Below are 26,904 nucleotides of genomic sequence, written 5' to 3'. Positions count from 1 at the left end.
CATAGGGTTTAAGATATCCCTTTCCGACTGCCTTTTCATGGAAGTCTGACCGCCATAAAAAGGCAGACAGAAAGTGACTTTGGGGGCCCTAAACAGTGTCACTGTCCCCTTTGGTCCACTACAAAGTGGCCCTGGGGGCACATGTAATGCCCCCACACACATCCATGCACCGTGTGCCAGGCACCGGCACATGGTGCATGGATTTGCAGTAAGTGCTTTTTTTCATGGTGACTTGTTCTGTGGCCCTTTTCCTGGGCCGCAGCACAAGTCGCAGTGGAAAAAAGCACTTTTCCGACCGCCACCACAGTAGTCTCCTCATAATTGAGCAGGAAGACCACCGACTGATTGTGGGACGGCCTCCTTCCCACTGCAATGGCGGTTGGCGGTCCGACCAACTGCAATCGTAATGAGGCCCATTGTGTTTGCAAATGCCACAGCTGCACTGCAGGGACAAACAAGCATTTACAATGCAATGGTCTCGGCATTATTAAAGGTAGAGCTATTAGCATTGCTCATGACATTTTTTTTCATTTTTTTTAAAAACATAAATTAATGGTATTGTCATTTCCAATGGCAATAGGTGAGCATTAGAGAGTAGTAGAGAGTATTCGCGGACACAGAGCCACACAGAGAGCCGCGCACACACACACACAGACAGAGCCACGCACACACACACACACAGACAGAGCCACGCACACACACAGACAGAGCCACGCACACACACACACAGACAGAGCCACGCACACACACACACAGACAGAGCCACGCACACACACACACAGACAGAGCCACGCACACACACACACACACATAGACCGAGCCACGCACACACACACAGACAGAGCCACGCACACACACACAGACAGAGCCACGCACACACACACACACAGACAGAGCCACACACACACACACAGGCAGAGCCACACACACACAGAGCCACACACACACACACAGACAGAGCCACACACACACACACAGACAGAGCCACACACACACACACACAGACAGAGCCACACACACACACACACACAGACAGAGACACACACACACACAGACAGAGCCACACACACACACACACACACAGACAGAGCCACACACACACACAGACAGAGCCACACACACACACACAGACAGAGCCACACACACACACACACAGACAGAGCCATGCACACACACACACACACAGACAGAGCCACGCACAGGCACACACAGAGCCACGCACACACACACACAGACAGAGCCACGCACACACACACACACACACAGACCGAGCCATGCACACACAGACAGAGCCACGCACACACACACAGACAGAGCCACGCACACACACACAGACAGAGCCACACACACACACAGACAGACAGAGCCACGCACACACACACACACACAGACAGAGCTACACACACACACAAACAGAGCCACGCTACTTGTCTTGGCCTGTATCCAATAAAAGCTTCAGACTGGCCTGGGCAGTTATGCCATCCACTGGAGCAAGCATGGTGTGTAGGAAGTCAGTACATGTGCTTCATGAATACCCTGGCTGTCAGACAGCGAAGGTGTGAGCCATTACTACCTTCAATTGTAGAATAAGGCTCTCCCTCCCCCCATCTCCCCCACAAATTTGCACATAACCCAGGTCTGGGGTCAGACTGTCCATCGCCAAAGCGCCATTTCTGTACAGAGGCCACATACTCTGCGTCAGACCACATTACTTCCCAGGAATGAGCCATGCACTCACCCGCCCTCTTGTACACACAGACCGGTATCAGCAGGGAGGGTATAGCCCCCTGCCCAGGCACAGACTCACCTCCAGGTCTGTGTCGCCAGACTTGGACACCTCGATCTCGCTGGGGAGATCGGCTAGAGCGGTGACCCGGATAAGCCCGTCATGCAGGAATATGGTCTCCTCCTTCACCAACAGCCACTGAGCAGAGTTAGCGGCAGCCGAGCCCATTGCTGCGGGCGGTGGCTGTCCAGGCCTACACGGCAACACAAGTAGCCACAGCTAACACCCTGCGTGAAAGAACGATTGGCTGGCTGACCCTTCTCCCATGGTCAGCGAGCGGCAGCCCCGAGGGAGGTGGAATAGAGCCCGGCAGCCCGGGCGAGGAGGAAGGGAGTCCCGCAGCCCCAGCGCAGCTCGTCTTGTCCGTCCCGCAGGAGCTTATTATTCCATGTTGGTGAAAACCCGTCTCCCGATTTTTGAAGCAAAACAGCTTTGTTTTGTTTGTCTCCCGCCTGGAACTGCTTCTGCTTAGATCGAAGAAGTCAAAGCGGACAATACAATAATCACTGCCAAGACAATCGACAACATTTGAATTGCATGTCCCAATTAACCAAAGCCCCCGCTTCATTTACCGGTACTCACTGCAGTGCAAAGTTAAGATCTCCTGCTGCACCAGTGCCCAAGTCCGATGCACGATCATATCCCAAACCAGGCGGGACTTACAACGGGGGCTGAGGCTTGAGGCTGAAGGGGGTACCTGGTGAAAGGACAGGACACACAGAGAAGCTGACGTCGGTATATGGGATCTGAAGGTATGCAGTTGCTTCTACAGAGAGGATCTTGATGCCCTGACAGTGAGGGTGATGGGGAAACATAGTAGACTGCTGAGGCATTGGCTTGCTTCATAGGGTGCTGTTCTCAACGATCTGAGAGTATTCTTTTGAATTCTTCGACCCTGTTGCGGCTGGCGGGGTAGTTAGGGTGTCCCAAAGGGCCACCCACTGCTTCTTAAAGGCCCAGGTGACACCGATCCACCCCTGATGAGAACTGCCGAGGACCGGCTGCTCCCCTGCCGAAGCGGTCCGGGCGGAGGGGGATGGTGGTGAGGGGCTACGTGACCCATAGCGGAGCCGCCAAATGGTCTGGACGGGAGGGGGTGATGGAGGCTTCCCAAAACCCAGGCACCCCTCTACTCGCCACCCGCTCGGGCCACGCTGCACCCGGCAGCAAGCTCCCCCCTTGTGGGCCTAAGCCGAAGCTAACATCGCAAGCCACGGTGCTTGCGCATCTGGGAAAGACAGCCTGGCCTGCAGCGGATAGGGTGGCGGGGGCGTGAGGGACTCATCATGCAACACCCATGCTCGGAGACTGGGATGAAATTACCGCAAATAGTTTTAAGCGGTTCTACAACACGCCCGACACCCTCCTTACTCCGCACCCAGAACCCGCCCTTCTCAAGTCTCGGTCGGACCCATGCTGTACAATTGCGGACAGACACACTGCAGCGCCACCCGCTCGGGCCACGCTGCACCCGGCAGCAAGCTCCCCCCTCGTGGGCCTAAGCCGAAGCTAACATCACAAGCCACGGTGCTTGCGCATCTGGGAAAGACAGCCTGGCCTGCAGCGGATAGGGTGGCGGGGGCGTGAGGGACTCATCATGCAACACCCATGCTCGGAGACTGGGATGAAATTACCGCAAATCGTTTTAAGCGGTTCTACAACACGCCCAACACCCTCCTTACTCCGCACCCAGAACCCGCCCTTCTCAAGTCTCGGTCGGACCCATGCTGTACAATTGCGGACAGACACACTGCAGCAGGGGGCATTGGTCCGACTTATGCTGTGATGCCCCGCTGGGGCCCTGGCCAGACTACCTCGGGCATCCGGTGCCCGTAGGATAGTAAAAGGTCATGCCCTGAGCTCCCCACTCACTAGCGCCCTGAGTAACCCCTTTTGCAGCTTGCGAGTAGCTGTTTGCTCACCTTCACTGCGGTGCTGCGAGGAGGAGGCTCTCCTCTGCACTTGAAGACTCGGCGACGGCCCCAAAAAAATGGCGGCCTCAAGCTATCGGAGTTTTTCGAATTCGGGGGTGTGTTTTGCTGTCCTGAGTGATGGACGACGTCACGAGCTAAAGAACAGCAAAACTTACGCCCCCGAATCCGAAAAAGACGGGGCTTGTTTGGAGTGACTCACTTCTCTTCCAATGGCTGGCCTCTGTTTAGGAAGCCAGCCAATGGAAGCGAACTGAGCTGAGAGGCGGGTCTAAACTGCCCTACTAAGAGTCATTAAATCTCCTGACCGGAAGCTGCTTCGCAGCTTAACGGTCCAGAGACCTAAAAAAGTGATACCGTGAAGCCCCCTACGGAGAACGGAGTGCCCCTTCTAAAAATAGTGTGAAGACTCCTTTCACCCTCGTTCACCCCGATTTGTGTCCTGGCTTAGGGTAGTAAATGTGCAGAAAGAGGCGAGGGGGTCTGGTTTAGACTAAAGCCACACAATTTCAGCAAGACAGATGCTAATGCATTTCAGTGTAAGATGATGGAGACAGGCCCTAAAATGTGTTAGTCGATCCCACTATGGTACTTTCCAGGGCTGCCTAAGTATTGCAAATGCATATCACAGAAACACATGTGCGCATGGCCACATACTCACATATGTATACCTCATAAAAATAATCTCTGCCCTACAAACTGTTTTGCCAGTTCATTTGCATTAAAGACCTGGAAACTAGCAGGGACCCTGAAAAACTCCCTTTCGATTTTTTGTGCAATATATGGTTTCACTTTCAGGAGTAAATGCAAAACAGGACTTTTAGTTAAGCTGAGTAGGTGAGAAAAAGCTATGCAGTGGGCTGACTCACTGCGAATGGGGCACTCTGTACTTCCTGAAACCCAGAGCAGCCAGGCTTTGAACATGACTGGAGCATTGTGATCTGGGAATGTGGTACAACTGATCTGTGTTTTTTACAAATGTTGTGTTGTGCACACTGTGTAACGCATACCTCTCTGTCACTCAAGTATAATCACACAGCAGTGACTATTGTGGATTATTTTAGAATCATGAAAGAAATATCTACTGAAACTAGAACTTCTAAAGGAATAGAGATCATTCTATACCTCCATAAGGTTGGACTTCAACTTGTAAGTTGAGCATCCGCAGGCCGTGCAGGTAAGAGTGGTGGGCGGTGGTAGGGGAGATTTCGACAAGATAACGACGAGGTGAAATTCATTATTTATTAAATTTTTCCTCATGGTCCTCTGTAGGAGTTCAGTCCTGTTAACTCAATATTGTTGGGGACCATTCATGCTATAAGGTTCAAATATCGTGTAGTCTTTGCTAAGGTTCCAAAGCATTTTATGCAATTTCAGTACCTGTGTAGAAGATTGTAATGCAAATATGGCTAGTCCTGCTCGTGTCCATGCCATGCATATAGTTTTCCAACATATCTTTCACAACCTTAGGAGCAGATGACATCAATTCTGAAAGTGAAAAAATATTTCCTTTCAGTGTTAAGATCCCTGATTATTCAGAATGTGCGCATTGTTTTCACAATCTAACTCCTTAATCCTGCTTGCTGCTTCTCACATACAGAATTGGCGAACTTTTGCAATAATACATTAATGCTATTGTTATTGACTAGATAGGGCCAGATGTAGGTAGCCCAATACTGGTCGGTAACGGCCGAAATTACCGAATTTTGGCCGTTACTGACCGGTATTAGGCTATTGGAGATGTAGGTGGCTACATTTCAGATTCGGTAATTTACTGAATCGGTAATTCAAGGAATCGGTAAATTACTGATTCCTTAAAATAACGAATCGGTAAATTACTGAATCTGAAATGTAGGGAGCACTCAAATGAGTGCATTGCATGGTTAAGGATTCGGTATTTACCACCAAATAAAAGTTGGTGGTAAATATCGAAAACCTTTGAAAAAGCAAAATTGTGCCTTTTTCAAAAGTGCCATGTGGCAGACATACATGCCCTTAGGGCATGTATGTGTGCCACATATGCACCCATGCACTATTCAGGGGTGCAACAGGGTGTCAATGTGACACCCTGCCACTCTTGAATGTGTTCCCCCAGTACCGAATCGGTAAATACCGATTCAGTAATTCCGATTCATTCCTATGGGCCTCCAGGCCCATAGGAATGAATGGGAATTACCGATTCGGTATTTACCGAATCGGTAATTACCGAATATTACCGATTCAGTAAACTTTACCGAATACTTACCTACACACCATTTACCAATTCTAAAATACTGAATCGGTAAAATTCGGTATTTTAGAATCGGTAAATGGAACTTACCTACATCTGGCCCTTAGTCTCTCTCTTAGATCTACTTTTCTTTTGCAGGCCTTCAAAAACACTCACATTGGTTCTCCCACTGAAGGATTCAATATGTTCCATTATTCCATCCAGAGAAGAAGTTTTAGTCTATAAAACAATTTGCAAGTACTATTGGTGCCACATCATCCTTACCATACCTAAGATGTTGTTATGTTATTACGTTTTATTGAGCGCGAACAGCTGCCCCAGCAACGAGGCGTCCCGGCGCTGAACCATAACAATAACCTGAGGGGGGGGGAGGAAGGAAAGGACTGGACGAGATTAAGATGGGGAGAATAGAAGTGTTTTGATCGCTTTACGAAAGGCCAGCAGGTTAGTCATGGAGCGAATGTGAAGTGGCAGGGAGTTCCAGAGCCTTGCCCCCAAGACTCTGAAAGAGCGACCACCCATTCTGCTTAGCCTTATACGTGGGGTAACAACCAAGTTTTGACCCGAAGAGCGTAGGGCCCGCTGAGGGCTGTAGGGCTCTAGGAGTGGACGCAAGAGACCGGGACAGTCAGTCTTGAGAATTTTAAAAACAGTAGTAAGGGCTTTAAAATGAACTCGGGCTTCCATGCGCAGCCAGTGTAGTTTCTGGATGGTGTTTCTTGCAGAGCACCTACGAGGGAGGCCTACAACTGCCCTGGCAGCAGAGTTTTGTATGCGTTGTAGCCGCGCCATCTCAGCTTTGTTAAGGCCAAGAAAAAGGACATTGGCGTAGTCCAGTCGAGCCAAGATGGTAGATTGGACTATCAGTTGGCGCGTATGGTGGTCAAAAAAGCCAAGAATCGGATGAAGGCTCCTCAACAGGCCCACACAAGTGGCAGCCAGTTTCTTAGTGTGGGTCTGGAAGTTAAGGGATGCGTCCACCCAGACACCAAGGTTTTTTACCACGGTTTTGGGGGGGGGGGATAGGGCCCAGTGCGGACGGCCACCAGTGTTCAGACCAGTAGTCGGGATTTTTGCCCAGGAGTAACACCTCTGTTTTGCCCGCGTTCAACTGGAGGCAGTTGTGTGACATCCAGCGTGCGACTGCCTCTACTCCGTTCTTGAATCTCGCCGCTGAGATCGAGGGGCCTTCAGTCAGGGAGATGATCAGCTGGGTGTCGTCGGCGTACGACACTAGCGTCAGGTCCCAGTCTTTTGCTATTTCAGCGAGAGGCTGGACATAAAGATTGAATAGGGACGGGCTGAGTGCCGATCCCTGGGGGACGCCTTGCTCTATGGGGTGAGGCTGGGATATGAACGGGGGGGCAGAGACCCGGAAAGATCTATCTGTCAGGAACGATCGGAACCACTCTAGGGCAAGGTCTTTGATACCTATGGCTTCGAGACGTTTTAGCAGGATAGATTGGGAGACCGTATCAAAGGCTGCGCTAAGGTTGAGTAAAATCAGCGCAGCACTTTGACCGGCGTCCAGAATGTTCCGTAGGTATTCAATGGTGGTCAGCAGGGCGGATTCGGTGCTGAATCCTGGCCTGAAGCCGTTCTGTGATGGGTCTAGGATTTGATGTTGCGTCATGTAGTTGGCTAGAACCTTGTTCACATGGGCTTCTGCCAATTTTGAGGCCCATGGAAGCAATGAAATTGGTCTAAAATTTTCTGGCTTTGATGGGTCTAAGATGGGTTTTTTTATGATTGGAGAGACCCAAGCCTGCTTCCAACATGTGGGAACCACCGCTGAGGAGAGTGATAGGTTAAGTAGGGTAGTCAGAGGAGATCGGCCTTGTGGTCTCACAACTCCTTTGGTGAATCTTGGATGACATACATTGCCATGCAGGTGACAAACATGTTTCCTCCTCGCATCTGTTCTCTTCTTTGAAATATAATTCGGATTCATAGGATTAATGTCATCTCAAGTTAATGTTTTCCTCCTCTTCCATCCTAGAAAGTGTGAGTAATTCTTTCAAGGACCATACGAAATATCATTCTATCATCTCTGTGAACCCAAATCACATTGTTTGTTGGAGGGTGTCATTCAGAAATATAAACTCTATAGGATGATAACACGCAAGGGAAAGGGTATCCTGTACTCCTTGTACAGGAATTGTTCTGTTCCATATTATAAACCCCTTTTGGCTCAGAAATGTAGGATGCTAATGACGATTCTCCACTTATCATACAGAGAGAATCTTGCTTTCATTAAAGTCAACGGAGGCTGACATTATGCAATAACTTTTATTGCTCCCAGGACATGCAGCCCTTTAAAGTGTAACAAAATACATCACAGAAGAACATTCCATACAGCAACAACAAAGCACCATGGCAACCAACTTCTTCCAAGATTAAAAAAAATAAAATAAAAAAATATATATAACTTCTTTATAAGGATGAAGATTCTGAAATAGAAGAAAGAAAAATAATGGTAGAGACAAATTCCATGTATGCAATGTAAAATAATGGTAAAGACAAATCCATATAAGCAATATGAAAATAAGACAATATGTAAGCAACGTTAAAAAAAAAAAGGCAACTACTTGGGCGTGGTGGGAAGGATAATGTCACCCTCGGTTGTCTTTAATGAAATCAAGATTCTCTCTGTATGATAATTGGAGAATCGTCATTTCATTACAAGACCGGAGGCTACATTATGCAAGTTTAAAGCTCTGCAAAGCTACATGGCTTACATGTTCTACAGGTTTAAGATAAAATTTAACAAAAGTAGAGTCATTTGACCAATCTGCTGCTTTGAGGATATCTGAAATGGAACCACCCTTCCAGAAACCCTTACTGGCCATAGCCCCTCGTGAAGAGTGAGCGCCAAATTTGTAAAAGTCAATACCTGCCGCTAACATTACAGATCTAACCCATCTCGAGATGGTAGCAGAAGAGATTGCTCGATAGGGCTTATCAAAAGAAATCAGCAATTGATTTTCATTTAAACGTCTAAAAACAATCATTTTCTGTTCATAAACTTTGATACAGTTTACAACACAAAGTTTTGGACAATCAAGACAGGAAGAATAGAAAATATTCTCTGACATAGTTTTGGTTCTTTTCCAAATTTCAAATAATACACCATCAGGAGAATAAATTCTATTACAAATTTCTACAGCTTTACCATCTGAAACACGTCTAAAAGAGATTAAGCAAAGAAGTGTAGCTAACTTAATCGAAAGTTGTTTCTTTGAAAGGAAGAGGTTATTGGGCCAGGAAGTAAAAAGTTCGAAGATAAAGAATCATACTTAGCCTTAGGAGGACGTTTGAGTCTTTCCTTTCATTACTCTACGAACTAGGGGGTCAGTACCAATAGAAAAATCATTTGACAAGGAGTGTCCTGCAGAGATAGCAGATCTGTAACAATTAACAGTTCTATAAGAAAGTCCTGATTTAAAAAGGTCTGATAGAAAATGTGCTACTTCTACAACAGGTGCATCCACAGGATCCAAATCCTGTACCAGGCACAAACCATACCACTTTTTCCAGGAACTAATGTATCTTCTCCTTGTTCCTGGAGCCCATGACTTATCCAAAAGATCTCTAGCCTCTCCTGAAAGGTCTGAGTATCTTCCTGAACCCCTTAAATCTTCCAGGCAAGAAGGTTCATTTTGTCTTCTAAGAGAAGAGGGTATACCTCTCCGTTGGGACCCTGAAGGAGGTCTAAACTCCCTGGGATAAGGCGAGGAATCTCTACTGCTAATTCCATCACACCTGGGAACCATATTTGAGAATTCCAAAAAGGAGGAATTAGAACAGTGCGGCAATGTTCTCTTTTTCAAGAGAACGCTCTGGATTAGGGCAAATGGAGGGAAGGCATAAGAGTTCAGGGACTTCCAAGGTTGGAGAAGAGCGTCCACTGCTGATGCTAGCGGGTCTGGTCTCCAACTGAAGAAATGACTTATCTGAAAGGTCAGTCTGCTTGCAAAAAGGTCTATTTTGAAGGGGCCCACAGATTCAAAATTTTCTGGAAAACTGAAGGATTCAATTTCTAGTCGCTGGAGTCTCTTAGGAACCCCGAGTTCCAGTCTTCCCTTGTGTTTAGGTGGCCTGGGATGAATTCTGCCCTCGGAGATATCTTGTGGTTCCAACAGAATACCAAATCTTCTCTGCTAGATCCGCTAGAGGTTTCGATCTTGCTCCCCCTAATCGATTGATATATGAAAGTGCTGAGAAATTGTCTAGTTTGATTAGGACTACACTGTTTTTGAGGATAGACTTGAAGCTCATAAGGGCGTTCAAGCATGCTAACATCTCCAGAGAATTTATGTGAAGGGTGAGTTCTTCCTTTGACCATTTTTCCATCGTTTCCATCTTCCCAAGCCTGGCACCCCAGCCTAAATTGCTTGAGTCGTACTCGAGAGTAAGATCCAAGGTATTCTCGAATATTGCCTTTCCATTCCAACTGTCTAAGTTATTGCGCCACCATAGAAGATCCTCCCGAGCATCCGGGGACAGGGGAACTACGGCTGAGTACCAAGGACCTCTCCTCAGACCTGAAGCCTTTAGTCTCTGTAAGGCCCTGTAGTGAAGTGGGCCTGGAGAGATAGCTTGAATGGAAGAAGACAAAAGACCAACTACTCTTGCTAGTTCCCTTAAGCTCACCTGGGGCCTTATTTATGAAGGCCTTGCGTCAGTTTTGCGCCGCCGGTGCTTCACTTTTTGTGACGCACCAGCGGTGTAAAAAATGCGCCTCGTTGCGCCATATTTAAAAAGTGATGCATCTAGGTAGATGCGTCACTTTTTAAACCCCTGCGCCACATTATACCTGCGTCAGGTATAATGTATGCAGAGGGGGCGTTCCCCCATAAAAAGCCTCGTAATAGTGACGCAGTGAAATCTATGAGATTTCACTGCGTCACTTTTAGGATGCTGTTGCGTCAAAATCTTGCGCCTGCCTCACAGCAGGCGTAAGACTGACGCAAGCCCTTTCACATGGGGCTTTCCCCATGTGAAAGGACGCATTGCTGGAGTTGCGTCACTTTTGTGACACACTCCAGCAATGCGTCACTTTTGCGCTTACAGATACGTCAGAAATACTGACGTATCTGTAACTCCTTGCGACATGATGCGTCATACATTAAATATGACGCATCAGGAATGTCGCAAGGAGTGCGCAGTGAAAAGTGACGCATCGCTGTTTTCACGCAGCGATGCGTCACTTTTCATAAATGAGGCCCCTGGTCCCTGGACAAAACATATGAAACTTCTTTTTTATTTTTGATAGTTTCTTCTTTGGAAGCTGCATTTGGGTTATGGGTGTGTTCATCTGAAAACTCTGAAATTCCAGGTTCTGCGAAGGGGTCATAATAGATTTTTCTACATTGATGATGAAACCAAGACTCTCCAAGAGATCCACAGTCTTCTTCATGTGAGTCAGGAGTTGCCCTTGGCTCTGAGACATCAGCAAGATGTCATCTAGATAGATAATTAGGCAAACTCCTCTTCTCTTTAAGGAGGTGACTACAGGCCTCAGCACGTTGATGAAACACCAAGGGGCTGAGAATAGGCCGAAGGGGAGACATTGAAATTGGTAGGTTGTATTTCTCCAAATGAACCTTAGGTATTTCTGAGAATTTGGATCCATAGGGATTGTAAAGTATGCGTCTTTGATATCCAGTTTTATGAGCCAATCTCCTTCTTGAAGAAGATCCCTCAGAAGGTGCATACTAACCCTGGGCAAAGCACTACGTTACGCTTGCATAATTTGCGAAGTTTGCGCAACTTCGCACTACGCGAACTGCACGTAGCACAGAGCGAACATGCGTAGCGTAGCGGTCATTTTTTGCTTGCTCGTGGTCCTCAACGTCAAGTTGGTGACCGCGAGCAAGCAAAACGACATCCTCGCTAGACTTTTTCCTTGTTCACGATCAGCAACATCAAGTTGCCGATCGCGAGCAGGGAAAATAAACCTCCCGGCGAGATTCTCAACAGGGGAGGCCAGGTTTCTCATTGCGAGTAAAAATCTACTCAAGCAGGAGAAAAGTGCAGCTCGCACTGTGCAAGATGCCGTTTTCAATTATTGCACAGTGCCGGATGCTTGTCCGCACTGTGCAATGATTGAAAACGACATCTTGCACAGTGCGAACATGCTACTAAGCAGTTCGTGTAGTGCTACTCGTAGCTTGAGTAGTTCGAAGTGCACTTCGCATAGCTTCGCATAGCACTACTTCGTGAACTACGCCCACCCTCCATCTTGAAGTGCCTGTACACAAGGTAAGTGTTCAATTCCTTTAGATTTATTACAGGGCACCAACCCTTTTCTTTTTTTCTCACCAGAAAAATTGTGCTCACAAAACCCGGACCAGAGTTTTGAACGATGCGAATCACACCTTTCTCTAACATTTGATTCACTTCTGCATCTACTAGACTTGACTGTTCCTGATCTAGGGAAAGTTCCCTGGGTTATTTGGTCTGATAGGGAATGGAAACAAAGTCTATTTTGAAAGCCTTTACAGTCTCTAGGACCCGAGCATCGTTTGTTATAGAAGACCAATTGTGACTGAAAAGAGAGAGCCTTCCCCCTACCTTTGGTAGGGAAGAAACAGGAGGAGGAGATCTTATCTTGTCCCTGGCTTTGGACTCTGCCACAACTGTTTCTGCCTTGACTTCGATTGTTGCAGCCTCGTTGGGGAAAGAAGTTGTTGTTCCCCCGATAGTACCTTGAATAACCACATTGGTTTTGTTGGTAGTAGGAGCTGTTATAACCACGGCCGACAGCCGGTCCTCTCCTGCCGGCCCTTCCAAAAAACCCGCCGCCAAACATGTTTCTCATGTTTGTCTGGGCTTTGTTAAAGGCAGAGAAAGTCGAGACGTATTTGCCAATAGTTTTGATGAAGGTCTCTCCGAAGAGAAGACCATTCGGGTCTCCTTGGACGTCTTTGTCTTCTAAATCTCCCAACTTGGGATTCATACGCATCAATATCGCTCTTCTCTTCTCGGAGGTAAGATTTGCTTTAGTGTTTCCAAGTAGGCAGATGGCATGTTGGCTCCAACCTCGCAAGAGTTCAGTGTCAGCCGGAGTCCCATTCATAGAGGCCTCCTCAGCAAGGTCTAGGATTCTAGCCAGAGGGCCACGTGTGTCTAAAAGCTTGTCCTGACACTGTTTAAGGCAGTGTTCCAGGCCTGTGCGAGGATCTCTCCCAGTTTTAAACAAGACAGTTAGAAGTTCAGGATCAAGATTGGGAGTCATGCCCGCTTTGTTATCCAAAAAGGGTCTTGGGCATTCAGATATCATGAGATTACGAGAATCTCTTTCAAGTGATTTCCTAATCCAAGCTTTAATGAATTCAGAGACATTATCCAATGGCCACCACTCAGAACCTATAGGGTGGGTGATTTTAGAGGGATTGAACATTTCATTCCCTGATGGATATTTAATTGAGTCAGAGTTATTATTAGACTGACCCAGGTCCTCATCAGGGAGTTCATCCTAAAACTTTTATTGGGGGTCATAAATGTACTCATCAGCCTCGTCATCAATATCAAGTGGGGACAGGTAATCATTGTCATCATTGACAAGGTCAATTGTGCCGCGATGGGCACCCAATCTTTGTGTGCCGCGAGGGGCACCTGTTCTTTTTGCGCCATTAAGGTTGCTCGATCTTTTTGTGCCGCTCAGGACACCTACGTCATTTGTAGCGCAAAGGCTACCAATAGATAACACCCTGTCGTTGGTAGCCCATAGAATACCTTGAGGCTCAACATGTTTAGTCTTTTTTATTGCCTTACCGCCGTTAGTGGGGAAGGTGTCCACTTCTTCATCCGAAGAAAGTGTTGTTTGCTCACCTGGGCTGTCCCTTTTTCTCTTAGTGAGTGCTGCTTCCACAGCTTCTTTGAGGGAGGATTTCAGTTGAATAACAAAGAGGTTTATCAGTGAGGACTGAGTAAGGGGAGTGTCATTGTTCGAGTGAGAGCCCTCCTGAGACATAGTGTAAAAAAATATAATAGGTTATAATAAAATATAAATGCCAAACCTCAGATTTTTTGTTCCTCCCTTTTTTTATGAATCCACTTTGAAGCGCTCCTATTCAATTTAACTAAAAAGTGGAAGCGCTAATTTCTTTTTTGTAATTTGGGGACAAAGAGAGGCAGCCAGAGGTTAAATCGTAAGGTAGGCAAAAACAGTAGACTTCGGTTCGTTGTTTGAGCGCTGTGCGTCCCCATGGAAACGCACAGCGCGTGAAAGTCCCGAGTCTTGTTTGCATTCAAATTTTTGCCTAGCAGGTCACATAAGAGGAGCCTGGAGCTCCCTTTTTGCCAAATGAGTCACCTCCGAGGCAGGGGGGAGGTGCCTCATAAACACGCATATCTATTTGAAGCGGGTTGCAGGGTCGTGCTCGGTCGTATTTTGATTTGGGTTACTCCTGGTCAGATATATCCAGAGTGGCGGCTTCTGCGAGTGAGAACACTCCCCTTCCCACTATGGTAGAGTGGCTTTTTCCGTGATTGGGAGCGGATTTTGAACGTCTTAATATACGTTTTTGGATACATCTGACCAGGAGTAACCCAAATCAAAATACGACCGAGCACGACCCTGCAACCCACTTCGAATAGATATTTCGTTTGCCCACAGTCATGACTCAAGGCTCCACACACTATTAGAAAACAGACGCTTTTACGGTCTACCCACTTCAAGAATTTGACGATTGCGACAGAAAAGAAATTATTCGAGTAATTTACCATTGTGTGAATTATTCTACCATGAATTCGGTTTCACGGTTCTTGTCCTGATAAAGACCCCGATGTAAGGTCATAACTACGCCTACAATTGTAGCGTGGGGTCGAAACGTCGACGGCTACCTCATTTCATCTTAGTTGACGCCCCCCCCATTTTTGGATATAGAATACCAGCGTCTAATGCATGTTTTTTGATGAATATTTGGAAATTTGTGATTCCACGTTTTGGCTCAGGGATCTGAAGCCAATTTAGTTTCAAATAATTTTATGATTCAGAAATAATCTTTTTGTCACAACTATCTTCATTTTCCTTACTTATCTCCACTTTCTCACAGCATCAAGCTAATTTTTTCCCTCCTTTCTCTTCTCCTTGGGGCACTGTTATTGTAATTGCAATTTATGTATTGTTAACCTTGCCCATTGTGATTAATTTATAATGTGGTTTGCTTAAATGGTTTTTCTTTGTCTTTTATAAATAAATGTGACAAATGTTTAAACGGTTCACTGGGACCCCTTTCATATATACCAACTAGACTAGAGGTCCAATGAATCATAATAAAAAACTACAATAAAGGTTAAAAACATGTGAAATATTATAGACAGGTCTAAATCCTTTATGTAAATTAGTAAAATAACATTAAAGAGGCAAATAAAACAGTTGAGATATCCCAAAATCAGAAAGTTATAAGAGACAAGAAGAAGTTGTACTAACTGTCCGTGGGCAGCGCATAAAAGAGGAAGATAGTTGGTTGCCATGGTGCTTTGTTGTTGCTATATGGAATGTTCTTCTATGATGTATTTTGTTACACTTTAAAGGGCTGCATGTCCTGGGAGCAATAAAAGTTATTGCATAATGTAGCCTCCGGTCTTGTAATGAAATTATTTTGTGATAGAAAGAAATACTCAAGTCAGGCTTGTGTCATTTTGCTTATAAAATAAGTGTTGGCGTCAAACCAGCATTTTGTTGGTAGTTTAAAATAAGAGAATAATGTGGCAAATTTAGGATCAAACTCCCAGATCGATATAGCCCACTGATTGTGCGGAAACACCAACCTATTGGCATTAGAAAAGTATAAAAACCATTCAGCATATTGATTCTAGCAGTTGATGGCTCTGTAGCCCTCTGAAGGGAGATGAGGATCAGTATTATACACTGAAGCATAGGCTTTTAGATCAGCAAGCAATTTCCTTATAGTGTTTTGGTCCCTGTCACTGGTAAAGGATCCCCAGGTGATAAGAAGTAGGGATCCACCCACTAGGCACCAGGGAGGGGGGGAGCAGCACCTTAGACAAGGGTCTTTGCTCTCCCCGTATTGAAATGGGCATATTTAGCCTTTCTGCCCTTGCTGGGAGGCAGAAAAGCACCCTAAACACCAGGGATGATTTCTTTGTATAGTTCAGGGGTACGGGGTGCCCAGAATTGGCATACCATTGCCCCCATCTCCCCCCAAAAATGACCACAGTCTTTCTGTCGCCCTTTGTGGCATATTGGGCAATAGCCCCTGATCTGGCCCATCCCCCCCACCTCAGGTGTCAAAGCCCAGTGATCTTTTTTTGGGAATGTGCCTAGCTGTGGATGTTGGGCCCTAGAACAGCCAGCACCTAGGGAAACCTAGCAAACATGTACATTTTTAAAAACTAGACCCAGAGGGGAATCCAGGATGGGTGACTTGTGTGCCTCTCAACAGGTTCTGTTACCCAAAATCCCTGCAAACCTCAAACTTTAGCAATCAAAAAACACATTTTCCTCACATTTCTGAGATGGAATGTTCTGAAATCTGCAGGAAGCCACAAACTTCCACCCACCCAGCATTCCCCCAAGTCTCCCGATACAAATGTTACCTCACTTGTGTGGGTAGGCCTAGTGCCCGCAGCAGGAAATGGCCCAAAACGCAATGTGAACAAATCACATTTTTCCACTGAAAAATGACCCTTTTTTCACAAAGTGCCTAGCTGTGGATTTTGGACCCTAATTCAGCCAGCACCTAAGGAAACCTTAAAAATGCCTAAGACTGCCTCTGAGGCAGTGCCTGAAGATTGAACGGTTGCACCATCGCCCCTCCACAATGGGTCTCCGGTGCCTAGTGTCACTCATGAGGAGTTGGTTTATCTGCTTCCATCTTTTTCTTAAGCGTCTACTCTGGAATTGCCTGCAGCTGCCCAGTTAGTGCCCTCCAGCCCTGTTGACATCATTATGATGGACTGTTTTTCTTCAAGCGCATTGCTGGAGGGTGGCAATTGTGGGGGGATCCTGAGTAGCCTCAGCTTCTGAAGTATCTTTGAAAAGCTAAATCTGCGTTGCAGTAGCTACAGTTACCAGCAAAGGGGCAATGATGGGTGAAGATTTTACTCTTCCGAACATTGACATTAATTTGAATATGGAGGTTGGGAGGGGTTCATCCATCTTTGGCTGTTCGTTGAAAGGGCTGGAAGAAGGGGGTCCATCAAATTTACTCAATTCAATGTCCCCCTCCCGCCCTTAGCGTCTATCTTTGCCCCTATTGTATTGTGGTTGTTCCCTTTCTGAGCGTTCACTTTCCGAATTAGATCATAATCATTTCCTTCTGAGTACGCAACTGAATACTGGTAATGAAGGTGATGGAGGGGAAGGATCCCCTTCTAATATTATGTTTTGCATTGAAAGGATCTTATCCTCCCTCTTGTCTTTATTGGAAACCAATAAGATTTCCTAAATGAAAAACAAAAAACCAGCATTTTCCTACAGTTTACGATGTGCAGAGTTTGAGGATTGGAGATCTAACAAATAACACTCTAGTTGGCAGCACCTCGTTTAGGGTCCCTGATGGGTTAGAGATAAGAACTAGAACAGCACTAACTATTTCCACTACACCATGTCATGCCCCTCAGGGGGCCCTGCCTCTTCCACCTATTACTTTGTCTGAGCCCCCTGGAGGGGAAGGGGAAATGGAGCGGGAAATGGGGTTTCCCCTTCTAGACTGGAGTTATGTCCTAGTAATGTCAGTAATTCGGTCATGCAGGGGACTTTTAAGGGGGAAAACTCACCGAATATTAGAAACATAGACTACAGCACCTCTGTAGTACCAGTCTTGCACCCTTATCTCTGGCAAAATTATGGGGCAGAGACATTTTGTTCAAGGGCTGGGGACCCTATATGGATTCCCCGGATAGGCACCCCACAAAGTACCTGTGTGGAGCAGAACTGTATGTCATCCTTTTTGGACTTTATTTTGTTGTAATTTAGTGATGATGAGTCTTCTGCGGTTAATAGAAGGTCCATTCAAAATTCCTTTATGGATATCGATGCCCTAAAGCTGATGAAAAGTGGTGATATATTAAATGTAACTATTCATTCACTTGGATCATTCCCTATACCAGAATCACTTTTGGCTCCCTGGCTATTACCAACTTGGTTCCTCAGAACTGTGGGTACTTCCTAAAGCAGGGGATTGATATAGTCCCTGTCATTGAGCACTGGAAACCCTTGATCCAATGTTGGAATGGCCCAAAGGTATCCACGTCTATGGTCATCGATGCACTGGAGCCTGACTCTGATTTTTTTATACATGGGAACCCTAAAGATGTAGTTATGTCTTTAGGGCCAGATGGTCGGGTAATTAAAGTGGCAGAGGGTCCAATATTCCATCCCGGGCTACTGACCTGAAGGACGATCTTTCACAGTGGAGCCAGTTCGCTGCTACCTTTAATAACGCTCATCCTTAACCTAGGATCAATGATCCCCTGAGGTAGGGTGGGCGGGTTGTTTCTTTCATGGAATATGTCTGGGTTCGGGCAAGATGAGGAGCACCTTTAGACAGGGAGGCTGCCTATCACGTACCGGGAGGGCCCCCTCCCCACCCCATGCGCTAATTGCCCTGAAAGAACACTGCTAAGAATACAAAGTCATTACTAAACAGTGCAACATGGCGTGATGCGGAGGGAAGGCTAACACAGACTACCAGGCAGGAAGCCACATCAAAAGCGGGACGGGGAGTGTAGGAGAGTAGGGTCTGCTATCCTATGGTCACCCCAATTTTTGCTTTTTGCTTCACTGGTTTTCGACTTAATGAGGCTGTGGGCCTGCTAATCAGACCCCCAGCCTGCTGTTCTCTCTCTAAATTCACATACATGTACTATAGGTACATAACCCAATTGGAACTGGACTCCTTGTCAGCCCCTGTACCATGCACTATAGGTGCTCAGGGCATAGGTGCCACCAAGGCCTACCAGGGGCTGCAGCATAGCTTTTGCCACCCCTGGCTGGTTCTTAAATTGACACAACTGGCTGATCACTCAGCTGGGGCAAGTTGGTGTAATCACCCCTTGCTTAGATATAGTATCCCTATATCTAAACCTATATCTGGACACATATAAACCTGTGAGTCACTCCTATGGAAGGCCTTATCAATCCTGGAGGCAGAGTGCGTGGTTTAATGTGAGATGGAGCTCGAGCATGAGCTGAGCCTGTCTGCAGCTGTCGGGAACCACTCCCTAAGCTGTTCTGGGATAATGCCATACCATATACTATTAAGTGCATTATAATCCTCGCGGTTATATGTCAACTTTGGTTTGGCTTTATCAAAACATGTCGTGTAAGGTGTCAGACGATTTGGAATACTATCCCCTCGACAGTCCTGTCAACGGGGATAGCATTCCACCCTTCTAGAGGGAGAAGACATGTTACTTTACTGAAAGGCGGTTGATTTTTAAAAGAGCCTCAGATCCACAAAATGGATGCTTCTGCCACAGACACGAGTCTGACCTCCTGCTGCTGACCGAAAGTCAGCCGTGGAGGCCTGGACAAAGGCTTTCCTGTCACAGGGAGGTGTCACACCACCCCAGACAGGAGATAGTGGATTGTAGCAGGGAGGTTTGAAAGAAACCAGACACTGCCTGGGGAGCACAAAACTTCCCCTTGCATAATCCGGTCAAACCGGTTCTGGGGCACACCAGCCCCAGTCCCAGCGTGACCTGGACGAAGGGAAAGGGGTGTATTCACCCCCTTCCTGGATCCCACCCATAGGAGGGGACCTAGCAGGTAATCCAGCCCCCTAGATTGGTATAAGAATGGGAGCAGTGCCAACGCACTCAGATTATCCTGATGAAACATAAGAAACGAAACTCTGGACCCTTCGACATCCTACTCAACATAGAAGACTGAAGAATCTCCCTTGTGGTCAAGGAGTGACCACCCTGTGCAAACAGGCACCATCCAGCACCTCGACGTTTGCTTTGTTGCAGTTCCCACCGGAACTCGAGCGACAGAGACCGACAAGACTAAGCGTGCCTGCCTTCTAATAGCCCGATCCACAGTCCCTGCAGAGCTGAGAGCCGTGGAGGCGACCGAAAGCGTGGGGCCCGCCATCTTGGAGAAACCACGAGACGCTGACCGTGCAGCCCATGAGTGACCCTTGAAGCTGTACATCAAGGTTTGAGAAGCCCCAGCCCTGAGCCTCTTTTGCCCCAAAGCTCACCCCTCTACACTCACCGAGTGCTGCGTGGGGCCCTTCTGCTTCTTTTGGCTCAATGCGTTGGCCCGGTCACTTGCCCATTGGTTTGTGGCCCCTGTGCCGACAAACTATGAAATCTAACTTGTGATTCTGGTTGCTCCAGACTTGCACCCGCTCCTCTGAAAAGGAGCACCCGCTCTGACCCTCCTGGTCTGAGTGAGAAGCAATCTTCCAGTCCTGCGTGGATTGCTCTTGCCAAGTGTTGTTTGCTCCAATCCTGAAGCCGACTGCGCCGACGGCCAGAGCCTTCATGGGACAGCTCATGACCTGCTCTTGGACGTCGCAGATGCCCTAGAGCCCACGTGGCAGTGGAGAGAAGCTCCTCAACAACCACCTGATTGTGCCCGACATTGCCTGGTTCCGTCCTGGTTCCACCCTGGTCACTGCTGAGTGACCCAGACTCTGTCTCCTCTGCTTTCAGGTACTCTACAACTCTGATCCACCCTTGGATCACACCGGACACTTCTCCTTCACATCGCCTGCAGCATCTTCAGCTCCAAGCACCAACAACCTGCGTGGCGAAACCCAACACAACTTCGACCCTATGCACCCGCTTCCTGTGGGTGAGGTAACTCAACAACGCCGGTGTTCCCACACTGGTACACACGTCTAGTGTATGTGTCTTAAATTTCGTCCTTCTAGGTTAAGCGGAAGTCTCCTTAAACAGTAACTTTATAACTTTTACGCACCATTGACTTTGCATTGGTGCATGCGTGTGCTTTAAGCGCTGCACCCGAATCCCGCGGGCTTTTCCCGACTTCAGCATTGCTAGTCCCGACTGCTCCCAGCGATTCCCTAGGCCCTAAGCCTAACCACTGTTCGATTGGTATCTCTTATACAACTGTCTTAATATATGGCTTGAGTGGCCACCCGCCCTCATCCATAATTGTGCAACTTTCATATGTTTAACTGTGCTTTTGTTTTAACGCTTGTGCCCCTTTGCTCATAAAGAGTACTGGGGATTATTCTAGTAATACATACATATATTTATATAATATATACTTGTGTGGTGTCCTTTCATTCGGTATTACAGTATTGTGATTGGTAAAACAGCTCGCTTAACACGACCTCTTGAGTTTAGCCTTTATGGCCACTTAGTCCATGCTACCACTAGGATAGCTTGTCTAATAAGGTTGACTTACAACCAGACACCATAAGGGATTGTTTGGACTGATACAAGGTGGTTCCAGAATTGGAAACATCACATATCAGGCCAACTTCTCACAGGGAGCCATTAACTAAGCACAGAAGCAGAGTGGTCCCTACCCCAGCAAAGGGGGTGAGCTGCAAGTGCCACACTCGGGCAGGCTAGCGGAGTGCCCATGGGTGGCAACGCAAGCTTGGAGGAGCCCGGCTATGCACCCTGATTCCCCTCCCCCACAGAGTGGAATTTGCAACTGGCACAACAGCGGAAGAAGGAACCTGGACACCAATTGAGCGACGGTGAGCACAGGCAGGGGTATATACATGCACCACCACGCTGAACTGCGACTGGCATCTGACGTGAGCATACATTGGGCCTGTGGCGAGACGATTTTAGAGACCTATCGCCACGAGAGTGGGGTGCGATGCCAACAACGGAGGGGGCTAGCACGTTTGAAGCAGGAACGTACCGGCTACGGACGCGGAGAAACACCAAGGAGCGTAACAGGGCTAAGCAACCGGACCCCGAGGCAGGCGCCGCAATGCAATCTACCGGATCGGAGGACCCCTTAGCCTCGTCCAACCATGACGTAATACCACCTACAGGAATGGGCTCACAAGATGCCAAATTGGATTTAATATTGTCTGAAATAAGAGCCTCTAGAGAAGCACTGGAAACACACATGGACACAATGTCCACAGGTCTATCTCTACTGAAGACCGACCATAATAAACTAGCGGAGAAAGTGACTGCTCACAACTTGGCACTTGATGACCTGATACCGCAGCAGACTGAGCATTCCACGAGACTGGAGGACCTGGAGCGTCAGCTCAAGGGATTGCGGAACAGAATGGACGACGCGGAAGGGCGTTACCGCCGCAATAATGTCCGCATCCTGGGCATTCCGGAGCACAGCGAGGGATCGAACCCCACCCAGTTGGTGGAAGAGTGGCACAAAAACGTGGTGGCACCAACTGTCCTTACCCCACTCTACAGCGTGGAATGCACACACAGGGTACCCCCTCGACCGCCCAGACCGGGAGCGCCCCCACGCCCCTTGATTGCATGCCTACTTCATTATAAAGATAGAGACATGATCCTTAAAACTGCCAGAGAGAGCGCCCCGTGAAATACGAGAACAGGACAATATCGCTATACCTGGATTTCACCCCAGCAGTCCAGAAAGCTAGAATGACCTTCCTGGGAGTGAAACGTGCTTGCGAGATCGCAACTTAAAGTACGCTCTCCTTTTCCCAGCACGCCTAAAAATCATACATGGCACCAAGACTTATTTTTTTGATACCCCGGAGGAAGCGTCGGAATGGATGGAGGTAACGCTCACACCGAACGCCTTGCAGGATCCCCTGGCAGGGACACAAAGAGACCACCCCTCGCATCGGATGGAGCCAAACACGCACCAGTCGGGTCACACTCAAGGCGCGGATATTATCACCACTTCGACCCAACCGCCGGATCTGGCAGGGACAGTTGTAGAGACAGCACTCCTGACAACGACGGCCCTGGCGGCCCACGACACCCAGGAAAGGACAAGCGCGGATCATCAGTCTGGCACACACACAGAAGTTTTGGAATCGGACACTAGCCTGCAACTCTTTCCGCGTATCACAGCGCAAATGGTGAATGAATTTTGAATACCTGTGTTGAAGCCGCAAGATGGTAACGTATGAAGTTATATAATATGAACAGGATGAGGTGGGCATATGTGGACTGGGGTTATTTGCTATTGCAGGGTGCACCCCAAGGACTATCAGCTGACAATTAGCTGGTAAGCACAACTGGATCCACCACCCCCAGGCGAAGGCACAGTTGCGCTTAATTGTTTTGCCCACGTTGGGTAACAAATGTTCGGTCTCCAGCTGGTTGGGAGTGAGGACCTTAAGGTTGAGCAGTTTAACGTAGTTAGAGCACTCAGATCAAGCTTCATAATGTCCAGCTAAACTGCTGTAATGGGTAAAGCATTCACTGTATATTCTCCTCACTATGATAACACCAAACACATATACGTTCTGCACCTGGAATGTGCGAGGAATGGGCTCATTGCACACGAGGCACAGAATACTGGCACAATTGAACAGAAGAAAGATTAATATGCTTATCTACAAGAAACCCACCTAAATGGAGCCGAAGGCTCCAAATTACACAAGAAATGGAAGGGCCAATTATTTGCTACCGCCTACTCGGCCTTCTCTAGGGGGACTGCTATATGGATAAGAAACTCCATCCCCTTTAAATTAATAGAGAAATGGGTGGACAGGGAGGGACGATATGTATTTGTATATGGGATACTGGACGGCTCCCCTGTAGTACTGGGCTGCGTCTACGCCCCCAACACGGACCAGGCGAAATTCCTTACCACCCTTAGCGGCGTAATATCAGACTGGTCTGAACACGGATGGATAATAGGTGGGGACTACAATACGGTCCTAGATATCTCCCTCGATAGGTCCCACCCCCCATTACACACTGCCGATAGCAGAAAGCAGGCAGAGGCACTAGCACACTGGGTGGAATGCTGGAACATGTCAGACACGTGGAGAATCAAACATGCGGGAGATAGGGAGTATACCTTCTACTCACCACCACACAAATTGCATACCAGAATAGATCGATTTTTCTGTTCTTACATACTCCTGGGGTCCAGCACCTCGGCAATTCACCTGGGGAAGACACTCTCGGACCACAACCCGCTAGAACTGACAATGCAATTGGGGAGGATCCCAACCCCGAAACCAACTTGGCGCCTGCCGCCAGGGGTACTAGAGGACCCGGTCTTCAGAAACACAATCTTGGAAGCCATAACTGCGTTCTTTACTGAGAACGCGGGCACAGCTAGCACCAGACAAATAGAATGGGACGCCTTTAAGGTGATCATGCGGGGAGTGGCCATGGGCACAAAAGTAGGCATACAACAGACAGTGGTGGAAAAACTCACGGAGGTGGAGGGCAGAAAAGCAATGCTGGAAAGCGACACTGCGGGCACAAACGATCAACTCACACAACTTCAAAAGGTCCATATACAACTGTAGGAAGGTGGATATCTGACTATGGTTACCCCCAAACTTTTTGCCTGGTGTTTAGCTGGTTTTTGGCATAGTTGGCCCGGGATCCTGCTATTCAGGGCCCCAGGCTAATTGATCTAGGTTTAGTAGGTAAACACCAGTGAGGGTAGATTGCAACATATCCACCCACACTAGAGCAATGTCTGGAGCAGAGGGTTCCACTGGGAATGTCTCTGTTGAGAGTGACCCTCCAAGGGCACCATCCAAATTTGCTATGCTTAATTTTAAGGAATTGAGGCAGCTTTGTGCCTCAAGAGGTCTCAAGACAGGGCCAACCCCTACTACAGACCACCTTAGAGAGCTTTTAGACCAGTCTGAAGCTCTGAAGACCTCTAAAGCAGACCCCACAGGGAATGCTGAAGGAGGCTCTCCCACTGAAGATGACAATACTGATACCCCTGTCCCCATAGTCCAGGTAGATGAGGATGACCAAGTCACTGGAGATATTCAGCCTGATGAGGAGGAAGAAGAAGAGGAGACAGAAGGGGGGAACAGTGACTCTGATGATGGTAGAAATGGTCAGGTGCCAGCCAGCCGGCTTACCCAGGCTAACTTAAGTGTATTTGGGACTGAAGTAAGGATGACTTTACCCAGACACCCAAGTGGACTTAACCAGGAGCATAGGAGGAGAAGGAATCACTCAGGTGAATCCAATACCTCCCAGGCTTCTAGAGGTTCTCATGGTCACTCCAGAAGGGGGTTGACTAGCCCTCAGAGAAGGGAACATGAGGCCAAAATAAGAGAGGCTGAACTTAGGATCCAGAAGCAAGAATTAGAGGTTGCCCTGGTCCAAGAGAAACTTGCTAGAGCAAGGCAGTCTAGAGAGAGTGGGTTAGTACCCACTGGTGGCAGCATTATCCCTAAGGATAAAGACAGGTCTTTTGATAACAGAAACCTGAGTAAGATTGTGCCCCCCTACAAAGCTGGGGATGATATCCACAAATGGATGACTGCACTTGAGAGAGCCTGCAAAGTACAGCAGATCCCTCAGGATCAGTGGGCAGCAATCTTGTGGCTCTCCTTTGAAGGTAGAGCTGAGACAGATTCCTCACAGTTAGTGATGGGGATTCTAGAAACTAGGTGGTCCTGAAGAGTGCTCTGATTGATGGGTTAGGCTTAACCACTGAACAGTAGAGGTTCAGAGATACCCAGAAGACACAGATTCAGGACTGGTCTGAATTTGTTGAATGTGCCACTAAGGCTCTGGAGGGCTGGTTGCTGGGAAGTAAGGTTACTGACTATACAGGATTGTATAATTTAATTATGAGAGAGCAAATCTTAAGTAATTGTCAAAATCAGCTTCTACATCAGTACCTGGTTTACTCTGATCTGACCTCTCCACAAGAATTGGGTAAGAGGGCAGACAAATGGGTCAGAACCAGGATCAGGCCTAAGAACCAGGGTGGTGACCAAAAGAAAGAGACTACCAAGCCTCAGGAGAAAGGTGGGGATAAATCCAAAGAGAAGAGTTCCCCGGGGCCCCAAAACTCCAATGGAAAGGATGGGCCCCAGAACACTTCCTCTACAGAGAAAAAGCCTTTCTGCCATGCCTGTAAACAGGTTGGACATTGGAAATCAGACAGCTGTTGTCCCAAGAATGGTAATAAGGAAAATATACCTCCAAGTAAGGCTCCAACACCTCCTGTCACTGTTAGCAGTGGTCCCCAGGTGGTGGGAGCATCCCCAAGAATTTAGGTGGGTTTACTTTTGGAGCTCAGGTGGATTCTGGCCTAACCAGGTCCCCTGCCTCAGATACTCTTGTCTATGAAACTGGCATGGGGTTTGCCAATTTCACTGCTTGCCCAAACACTTTGAGCAAGTATAGACAGGAGCCCCTCATCAATGGATTGAAAGTTGAGGCCTTTAGAGACACAGGGGCTAGCATCACCATGGAGGCTGAATGTCTGGTCCCCTCAAGGCAACTTTTACCTGATGCCACATATCAGGTGACAAACATTGATTATTATTATTATTATTATTATTGAGGTTTTGTAGAGCGCATAGTAACCCGGAAGCATCCCAGCGCTGAGACCAAGACAGTCGAGAGGGTGGATTGTCAGGGAAAAAGGGCAGGGGAATCAGGGGAAGAGGTGCGTTTTTAGTAGTTTCCTGAACCGGAGGTGATCTGATTCTGTCCTTAGTTTACGGGGGAGGGTGTTCCAGAGGCTGTCCGTGTTCACAGAGAATCGCCGTCTGCCTGTGCGCTTTTTTCACCCTGTGAACTGTGATGAGGTGTTTGTGATCCGAGCGGAGGGATCTTGTGGTCTTGTAGGGCGTGATAACGTTTTTAAGGATGGGGGGGGGGCTTTATCCTGTAAGAGTTTATGAGCCAGACAGAGAGCCTTGAATTCAACTCTTTGTCTTACTGGAAGCCAGTGAAGGTGTTTCAAAGCTGGTTTGGCCGAGGATCTATCTGGTGTGTTGGTGAGAAGCCGGGCTGCGGCATTCTGAATTCTTTGTAATTTATTGAAGGTGGCTTCGGGGGCTCCCAGGTAGATGGCATTGCTGTAATCCAGC

This window comes from Lissotriton vulgaris, chromosome 2_1, assembly GCF_964263255.1.
Source record: "Lissotriton vulgaris chromosome 2_1, aLisVul1.2, whole genome shotgun sequence".
NCBI lineage: Eukaryota > Metazoa > Chordata > Amphibia > Caudata > Salamandridae > Lissotriton > Lissotriton vulgaris.
The sequence above is the reverse complement of the archived record's forward strand: the minus strand, read 5'-3'. Positions refer to the sequence as shown.